Source organism: Apium graveolens, chromosome 7, assembly GCF_009905375.1.
Source record: "Apium graveolens cultivar Ventura chromosome 7, ASM990537v1, whole genome shotgun sequence".
In the NCBI taxonomy this organism is placed as follows: Eukaryota; Viridiplantae; Streptophyta; class Magnoliopsida; order Apiales; family Apiaceae; genus Apium; species Apium graveolens.
The window spans coordinates 250,207,620-250,217,449 of record NC_133653.1 but is presented as its reverse complement, the minus strand read 5'-3'; the positions used below and the strand labels follow the sequence as shown (position 1 = coordinate 250,217,449).

General features: G+C 35.3%; 1 long non-coding RNA gene across 12 annotated transcripts; it reads right to left on the bottom strand.

Moving 5' to 3' along the window:
* LOC141671348 (uncharacterized) lies at nucleotides 1-2,775 on the bottom strand. Of its 12 annotated transcripts, none has more exons than XR_012555092.1 (6): nucleotides 2,514-2,774; nucleotides 2,301-2,423; nucleotides 2,150-2,202; nucleotides 862-2,019; nucleotides 595-764; nucleotides 1-402 (listed from the first exon to the last, which is right to left on the bottom strand). It is a non-coding gene; the product is annotated as an uncharacterized LOC141671348 (long non-coding RNA). The 12 variants fall into 12 exon arrangements; XR_012555089.1 differs by having other exon boundaries at nucleotides 595-761; nucleotides 2,514-2,773; XR_012555085.1 differs by having other exon boundaries at nucleotides 595-1,213; nucleotides 1,810-2,019; nucleotides 2,514-2,771.
* Nucleotides 2,776-9,830: the final 7,055 nt, after the last annotated feature.

The window sequence follows — 9,830 nt, the reverse complement described above, 5'->3', positions numbered from 1 at the left end:
TTAATTTTAAAAATATTTTGAAATACATGTTATTTTTAAACATTACCAGTAGCAACATAAAATCCAAACCAAGTGTAATTGATAATTCTACCAGATTACTACAAGTACATTGACAACCATAAACTTTGAGCTATGTATTTTGTAAGTTGATTGAACCGTCATGGAGAATCATAACATCTCTTGAATAAAATGGCAGATGAGTGAGGTACTTGACTCTAACGCATCTTCATCTGACTGCACACATTCTAGGAGTCCAGCTCTAGCTCTAGGATTGATAGCTGCAGGGGCTCTTGTGATGGCTCAGACTATAATTGATGTTGCGGCTGGGTCTCTTTCTCGCAGAAGAGTACCTTATCAATCTGACTGTAGCTGGATGGTGGCTCAATTCTGTTCTGGTGTGTCCTGGTAATCATGTTTACTTTAAAGGTATTAATATAAAGGATTGTTCTACAATGAGGAATTTTGGGCTTGTAAGTGAAAACATTTTGCAGGTTAACATTTCTTGTAGCATTCCTTCTACTGCTACGCGGTGCGGTACTTAATAATAAGAATGGTGAACATGCAAAGTACATGTACTACGACAACTACTCTTACTATGTTATAAAGCCCATAGTATTTGCTGCAGCTGCTATTCTATCCCTCACAACTGTCATTCTTGGAATCCTGTCATACGTAATGGTACAATCAGCAAAGAACAGAGGCGACTAGGTCTCGACCCGCTGCTGCTGGAAAACCCAACCTTGTCATGGGACAACCTCAATCTCCTCAACAAAGGTCACAAGATCCAGTATTAGAATGAAATTCCATTGTCTTTCATTGCAATATTAGAATAAAAAATAGTGTTTTCTTAAGAAGTCTTACAGAGCTATGGAAACATGTTTATTATTCTTCCTATTCCGGTTCACAAAACCACAACCTATAAATTAACAGTATCAACCAAAATAACCAATACATATAATTGAAATGATGTCAACTAAATTTATTCAGTGCATACGTCACAACGACTGTACGTGTTTTCTATTCTATTATGCAAACTTTAATTTTTTGTTACAAGTGTATTGTGTAAACAAAGATAGCTCACTGGTTTCTGTACAAAAATAAATGAATGATATATCAACTATTTGGTACTAAAGGACCTGGACTGATAATATGCATTCAAGTCCCTAGCTCTTCTTTGGTTCTTTACAATCTTTACCGACACAGATTACAATATCTGAACAAAATTATACAAAATTACTGGCACAAGAGATAACGAAAAAAACACTTGCACTATATAAAAAAATATTGCTTTCAAAAACATCTAACACTTAAGTATAATAAACCCATTAACAAAACTAAATTATACATGAATGAATCAAACAGATAACTTAATCTATCAAGAAAACAAGAATCTCTAGTTTCAACTTTTTATTATGCAGACTTGTTGATAATTCTATATGTACATATAGAAAATTCAACTCAACTTATTCAGTACTTACAAAATTAATGGCACAAGAGATAACCAGAAAAACACTTGCACTATATAAAAAAATATTACTAACAAAAACATTTAACACTTAAGTATGATAAACCTATTAACAAAACTAAATTATACACGAATGAATACAACACATAACTTAATCTATCTAGAAAACAAGAATCTCTAGTTTCAATTTTTTATTTTAGTTGAATTGAATATAAAGATCAATACTTTTTTTCACTAATTAACATCCAATCAATTAAAGCAAAGAAAACATAAAAACCAGTCACATAAACTACGCATACAAATTACCAACAATTAAATAATCAAGAAATAAAGAAAAGAAAGACCTTTTCCAAGTTGTTGATCTCAGAGTTGATATGGGATGTGTAGACATACTTGATAACTCCTTCATGTCAATGTAGACATACCTTTTTGCTTTTGGTCTTCACCATAAACTCCCGAGCCAGATGCTGGATAGGAGCAGGGTCCAGAGGGTCTCCTAGAACTATAGCCCATGGTAAAGATGGCCTTCATCGCATTTCAATGACACGGAGCTGCTGCCACCCCAAAATTGACAAGGTTAGTCAAAATTTAAATAATCACGATATATTCAGAATGTGTTATATATTCAGATTTAAAATGGAAGGACATCTAAGTGAGTGTGATCTTTAATATCAGGGCGCATACTTGAATTCGCCGATCTCCTTAGGACGCATATGCAGCTCATTGTTAGCAATAGTCTACAGAATAAGCAAGTTATTAGACCTACAGACTTTATGTCTAAGGTAAATAACAAAAAATAAAAACATTTTACAAATGAGATGAACATGTTCCAGACCTTGACATCCTTTGTTTTTCTTGAGTCTTTATTCTTCTTCTTCTCCTCCTTAGACTTGTCATGTCTCGCACCTTCATTTTCGCTTACATATGAGAAAAAGCCCTAACCCCTAATTTTAAAGCCCTAATCACCCGATATTTCAACATTAAACATATATTAATCGAAGAAAATATGTATATATGTTTAAATCAGAGCAAATATGTAAACATTTACCGGCTAACCTAAGAAAAAGGACTAAACCCCCAATTTGAAGCCCTCGAAACCTGCAAGATAAATCAAAAAGTTAGAAACAACCTTTAAATTAGATATATATATATATATGTGTATTCAAATATCAAATCTGCAATTTCTTGTCCAATTCATCTTTTGAGAGTCGAGAAATAGTGTTTCATAGAGGTGAGACCAGAGAGAGAGAGAGTTTGTGTATATTCGTCTGAGCTTGTTTTTTACAAGTCCAGATATGTTTTCGTTGAGGGTAAAATAGCGCCCATTTTTTAACTAGTTAAGTGTGTACATATTTTAATTTTTTCATATTTGATATTTTTATTTTACTTATTAAATTATTACTTATTTATTAAAGAATGAACTAACAAAGTATATTTTATATTTATGTACAATAAAATTTAGTATTTATAAAATATTTTATACTATAATCTTGATTTAATTAATAATTGAGAATATAATTTTAATACAAGTTTTATGATAATGTCTTCATTTAAATATATAAAAAAAATAAAATAGTAACTAATGTAACACCAGGTGCTGGTGTTACATGTTATGCAACACTAATATTTCTGTGCATAGCTATTGTAACACTAATCGAGAGGTGTTATAATAGAACAAAAATTTCTTAGCTAATGTAACACTTTTGTAACACTTCCATTAAACTACTTTTTAAAAGATTGATTTATTTTAATAGAATGGAAATAAATGGGAAGAAATGGAATAAAAAGTTATTTAATATTCAAATAAACAATTCAAAAAATTTTACACATGGGCTAGATATGATTGTTTGCCATGTATTAGTAGTAATTTTGAAAAATTAATTATTTCCCCCGGGCTACTACCCATTCCAGCCCCTCTGGTGGTCCGCCCCTGGTTACAAAGTAAGTTTATTATTACGGAGCAAACTGGTTAAATAAAAATAATGATAAAATATATGTCCCATTATGTACAGCTGGTTTGAATAGCCTTCAATTACATCATGACACGGCACAATGACATGAATAAGATTATATTTACAAGATAATGATAAACACAGTAAGAACAGTGATTATAAATCTCGGGAGATTGAACCGCAGAACCGTCTCTACCCCAAGCTAGACCCAAATTGATACATTATCAATATTCAGAGAAAAAGTTATATATATAATCAAATTCTAACTTCATAAAAAGCTGATACAGGGGTATATATAGGCTGTTTGTAATCCCAAACAACTGGGTAAAATAATAGTTCAGCTCCCAACTACTTATTAAAGTTTCAAGCTGTAGCTACTAAGAACTAGATAATACAAAGTCAAGTACACAGTTGAAATAAAACTGTTTGATAATGAATAACACACATGGGATGAATGTGTTTTACTGTTTTTGGGCTTTTCTTGAATGTTTATGGTTGAACAAAGTAAATTAAATTTTGTAGTAAAATGTGTTCATGCAGAAATTAAGCTTGCAGAAAATAAAGAACACAAATCTTCAAAACTCACTTAATTTTATATTAAAATTAAGAATATTTTGCTACAAAATTTATAGGCTCTTTGTTGATAAAGAGCTTAGCTTCTCCTTGAGAGTGTTACAAGATTTTCTATCTAAATTGTTACAACTAACTGAAGGACCAGTGTTAACTTTATAATTCAGTTAACAGCTGGTTTATACAGTGTACAATAAGACATGCTATTTGCTTTTCTAAACTGTCACTTGTCATTTCTGTTTATAGAAAAGTAGATCTTCCATTTTTGGCTTAACATATCTTTAGCATCCTGTGATAATTTTAATCTTCCTCTGTCAGTTAATCTTCACCATTGATCTTGCACATTCTTCAAGCTGCTTTTTGTAGACTTGTCAATCCAGGTGTTTGGATTATTTGTTGATTGTTAATCATGAATATTGAATTGGTCTATGATTTTGTACTTTGAGAATTTTACTCGAGATCTCCAATTAGGCATATAGAGATCTTGACATCTCGATAAGTATAATGACTTATCGAGATCTCTAATGTTCTAGTGAATTTGACTTATAGAGGTCTCTGAGTTCTCGAATGAAACTTTAGCTTGTCGAGATCTCTCAGCATCATGTCTTCACTTTGTCTTGTCGACAACTTAGAGTTCACTAGTGAATTTTGACTTATCGATATCTCTGAGTTCTCTAGTGGCCTTTGACTTATCGATAACTCAGAGTTCTCTAATTAATGTAGACTTATCGGTAACTCTGAGTTTTCTAGTGAAGAAATGACTTGTCGATATCTCCAACCTTCATGTCTTCTTGACTTGTTGATATCTCTATGATTTCTTTAGTAGCTTTCCTGACTTCTCGATAAGTCATTTGGAGTTCTCTAATGACTTCTCTATAACACTAAATCTGTGACTTGTAGAGATCTTGACTTAGAGTATTTTTATCCAAACAGATTTATTCAACTCCAAGCTTCTTCAAAATTCTTCTGAGGCATGATCTTCTTGATCTTCTTCCAGATAGAATCCTTAGGCTTGATACTGTTTTAGGAAAAAGACTCCAGTCTGCTCCATTGCATTTTTACAAACTTTAAAGTGTTACAATTACAAATACAAGCTAAGATAACAATACAACTTACTTAGGGTTGACAAATTGTCTTAGTCTTGTTAAAGTACATGCATTTTTTATACAACAATCTCCCCCAATTTGTGAGAAGATTGCTTAACACAAATGCATGTCTGTTAACAAGACTAACCCCAAGTTTAAAATGATGGAAAATAACATTTATACACAAAGCTTGATGAAATTACAACTTTTGTTCAACATAAGATTTACAAGATCCAATGGTTACAAGTATCAAGTAAAGACAGTTTTTGTGTCTGCTTCTTCTCTAAGGTGATCCTTTAAGTGGTCAAGAAGTTCAAGTTCTTCTATAATAGGTGTTCCACTTAGAGCTTCTACAAGTTTTTGTCTTGCTGCTTTAGGATAACCACTGTCTAGAAATTCTATGCAGAATTTTGAGAATCCACCAGCTTTGATGTTTAGAAATCTTCCATCTTTTGAGATTCTACTCATTTCTTTTGCTTTCAACTCTTCAGATCTACATCTCAATCTCTTCATCATACCTTCTTCTTCTTTCTTCAGCTTCAGCCTCATTTCTTTTCTTTGTTTCCTCCCTTTCAATCAACCATTCAGCTAGAACTGATCTCCATGCCCTTGTAGCAGTATCCTTGTCCTTTAACAAACTTATCACTCTCTTAATTTTTGTTGGAGACAAAGAATCCATTAAGCCATTGCCAAGAAAAGTGAAGGTCCCATCTTCAAAATAAATTCTAACTTCTCTTAGGGATACAACCCAGACTCTAACAATTTCCTCAGCTAGATGTTGGAAATAGTCTTTATCTGAGGTGCACCAATTTAGAGGTAGAAAGTCAGACTCTTTAAAGCAATTCCAGATGGCCCTTTCAATGACTTCTTCTTTCTTTGTAGACTTGACTTTCTTAGGTTTTCTCCCAACAGATTTGTGTTTGAATTTTAGTGAAGGTTTGGCTAAAGGTAGGGTTGTCATTTTCTTGAGATTAGTTTGGCTTGAGGTGATTGGAATTTTTAGGAAGGAGTTGGTTGTTTGTTTGTACAGAAACTTTGGCTTTGAAGTTTGAGGTGGTTTGATGTTTGAGATAGTTGATGTTTTAGGTTGAGCTGAGGTTTGAGCTAGTTATGTTTGGATTTTTAGGGTTTGATGTGTTTCTGAGCCATCATGAAACTTTTTGCTTCTTTTCTCACTTCTTCTCTTCTTTTCTTCGTCTTTCTTGTCATCTTCCTTTTTCTTCTCTCCACTCTTGCTGCCAGATGGCTTACTGGATTGACTTGGATTTGAGCCAGAAGGATTTTGATCATCTTTCTTCTGTTCATCATCATCCAAATCATCCTTGTTGATCTGTGTTTTGGGCGAGTTGGCTTCTGCATTATCCAGATATCTCCTCAGTAGCTTTATCATTTCCATATCATAATTGTTCTTGTTCTTCTTGGTTTTTAAACCAGTTCCAAGGATCATGATAAGCTTCTTATTACTCATGGCACACTGTTTGGGGATATTAAAATGTTTGAATTGTTTGGTATTTGGACAGATGTATGCTATACCCTTGCTTGGCTGTAGATATGCTTCAGGAAAGGCAACTATTTGAGCATCTCTCAATTCAGTTAATAGCATGGTATCTTTACGAGTTATAAATTTAATTTTGCTGATGAAGATATCAACTCAGATGCCCTCCTTGAGACAAGGTAATTGAGGAACACCTGCATACATATGTCTGTCCCTGAGTCATTTGTATTGATCACTATTCTCTTGTGCAAAAAGTTGTCCTGATTGACCATGATCACTCTTATGAAATTAACTGTCTTGTCCGGGGCCTTTTTGTATGTGAATTGATTGTTGTTGAAAGAAGATTTTAAGGCTTTGAGTAGTTCATCAAACTCTTTGCTAAGGCTAGGTCCTTCAGCAGCCATAATAAGTCTCTCCATGTCAAGATCAACTTCTTTAGATAATTTCTTTTCAGCACCCTGGACTTGTTGATGAGATGACCTTGATTGTGCCAATCTAGTCTCTATCTCCCCCTTAGTCGTGTTGACAGGCATGAGAAGGGGAGTAGAAATTTCGGGCCTTACTTGTTCAGGTAGAGAAGGTAGTGGTATGTTGAGTTTGGGTATCTGTTTATTGGCTCTTGACAAGAGATGTCAAGGCCTGAACTTGTGCAGTGAGAGAAGAGTTGGAGTCTTGCAATGCTGTGACTTGACCTTGTAGAGATTGAATCTGAAGATTTGTTGAAGTAGATGCAGGTTTATGGGAGCTTGATGTAGAGGCAGCAGTAGACGACCCAAATGTAGCTTGCACAAATTTCTAAATCTCATCCATGACCAAAGGAGAAGGAGTGTATCTTGCAGTGTGCATCTGATCCAACTTCAACCTTGTGTCATTAGAGTTAATGATATGATTTTGAACTTGCTTGTGCAAGGCAACAAAAGATTCCTTGAGTTGTGTCATACCGTTATCTACCCCACTAAGATCATATCTGGACATTTGGTCTGAGAAGTGTTTAAATTGATTTTTGATCTCATTTTGAGAGGGAATGATTTCATCCAGCTTTTCCCTTACCATCTTCCTGATCCTGTCTTCATGACCAGTCAATTTGACTTCAAGAGCTTTACCAAAGAGGTGAAAAGCCTGGAGTTGAGCTTTGTGCACTTCTGTGACTGCATCATACACTTCTTGTGGAGTCAAGGCCTTTGCATTGCTTCCAAGGATAGTAACATACTATTCCCTGAATCTGACCAAGACTTGATCCATCTCCAAGACAAAGTCATCAGATAACCATACATCCACATTTCCATCTTACTCTGCATCATTTACAATTTTCTCTTTCTGCTTCTCAACTTCTTCATTGTATGTAAGCATGATAGCTTGATAATCTTGATTGCTCATGTTGGAAGTCAGAAGATGCTGAGAGATGTTGTCCAGTCCAAAAATCTACTCCACTAGTAGATCATCTACAAAAGTTGATTGAGAGCGAGATTCTTGCAGCCACTGAGAGAGAATATGAGGTTGTGAGGAGGATGGTTCAGAAACACCTGTGACTGAAGTCATAGTTTGACTCACAGATTGCTCTGTGGTTTTGACAGTGTGTTGTCCTCTACTTGTAGTGGGAACCTCTAATTGAATTGGAGGGATTTGACTGAGTTACTGTCATGTACACCAGCCTCAAACCCTTGTGTATCTTGCAACACACTAGCACTTTAATGTGCTATACTTTCCTCCCCTATGACAGGATCATGGGCAATTGTACTCCTAGCTTCAACTGCCAAGGCAATTTCTGCTAGAGTTGTAAGGGGAGTTGTCTCTACATGAGGAACCTCCAATTGAATTGAAGAGGATTTAGATAGCTCCCCCTTAGGAGTACTACCCTCAAACCTTTCAGTCTGTGAAGATTGTTTTGTACATGAAGGTGCATTAGTAGTATTCATGGGATCTTCAATAAAAACTGATAAATCCCCCATGTTTGTGATGGTGTCATCAAGGTCTACCCCAGCATGTAGTCTCTCACAATCTAAATGGAGTGTCTGGGTGGTGAGCAATGCTTCTTGAGCTAAGTCACTTGATTTTTGGTGCACATGAGAAGTGGATTCAAGTGGAACTGGAATAAAAGAAATTTGAGTCATAAGAATTTGGTGCTCATTTGTGAGTGTTGGAAGCTCCCCCTGAATGAATGAGGGAGCGTCAAGAGATGTATCCTCACAGTGTGTGCCTTCCTTGTTTTTCCTACCATACACTTGAATTGCTTCTCGTGTAGGCTGTGCAGACTCACTACTAGTTGTTTTTACAACTGCATCCTGTTGGGAGGATGCAGAGGTGGCTAGAGTGGTCAGCTCAGTTTGTTTACTCCTTTTGGATCTCTTGACCAAGGGTGACTCTTTCTCAGTTATGTCCTCACCACTCTCAGTTATGACAGTTAAGGTTGCCCCTTTCTCTTCTTTTTACTCACCTCACCCTTTTGAGAAGATGAGGTGGTTGGTTTCCTAGCTTCTAAGGGTTTTGAAAGAATGGCTGCAGCTTAGGAAGATCCCTGTGGGTGTTCCTGTGTTTGTACTTCCACAGGTTCAGGGATCATAGCTGTGCTAGATTATTTACCATTACTTCTCATATCTGGCATAGAATAAGGATAAGTATTAAATCTTTCAATCATGAAAGGTGTTAACTTAAGACTTACTGGAACCTTATTATTAGTAAGAAGTGATCCAAATCGAATTTTGGATACTTGCTTACAATTGTCAATTAGTGTCATGTTTACACCTTCTAGCATATGTATGTCATTTACTTTATAATTTAAAGCTGACATAATAAATCTAGGCCAAAAGATCTCTTTACCTCTTGATTCCAATTGCATAGTCAACCTGGTGCTCAGCTCCTCCAATATGTAGTGTCCTACATTTATCTGTTTGTTGTGAGCCATGGAGTAGACCGGCTTCTGGACAACACTGGATATGTTTTCAAATCCTGACTTTCTACAAGTAAATGCCCTTATCACAGAGTCAAATAGGAATGACCATTCCTTCCTCGGATACTTCTTGTTCATGCTGGCCAGATTAATCCTCTCAGAATAATTTATGAAGTCCATGAACTGATACAGCTCATCCTGAGTTTGAGCCTCCACCAGATTGTCAATAGGAATTCCAAAGCCTTGTTGACATCATTCTCAAGAATTTCCACTTGATGTCCCTTAATTGTGCAGTTTATCACTATAGTTGCAGCTTGATTCTCATGCACAACTGTCCTGGTTGTTGTTGTGTTCCAGAAATCACCTAGCACATCTA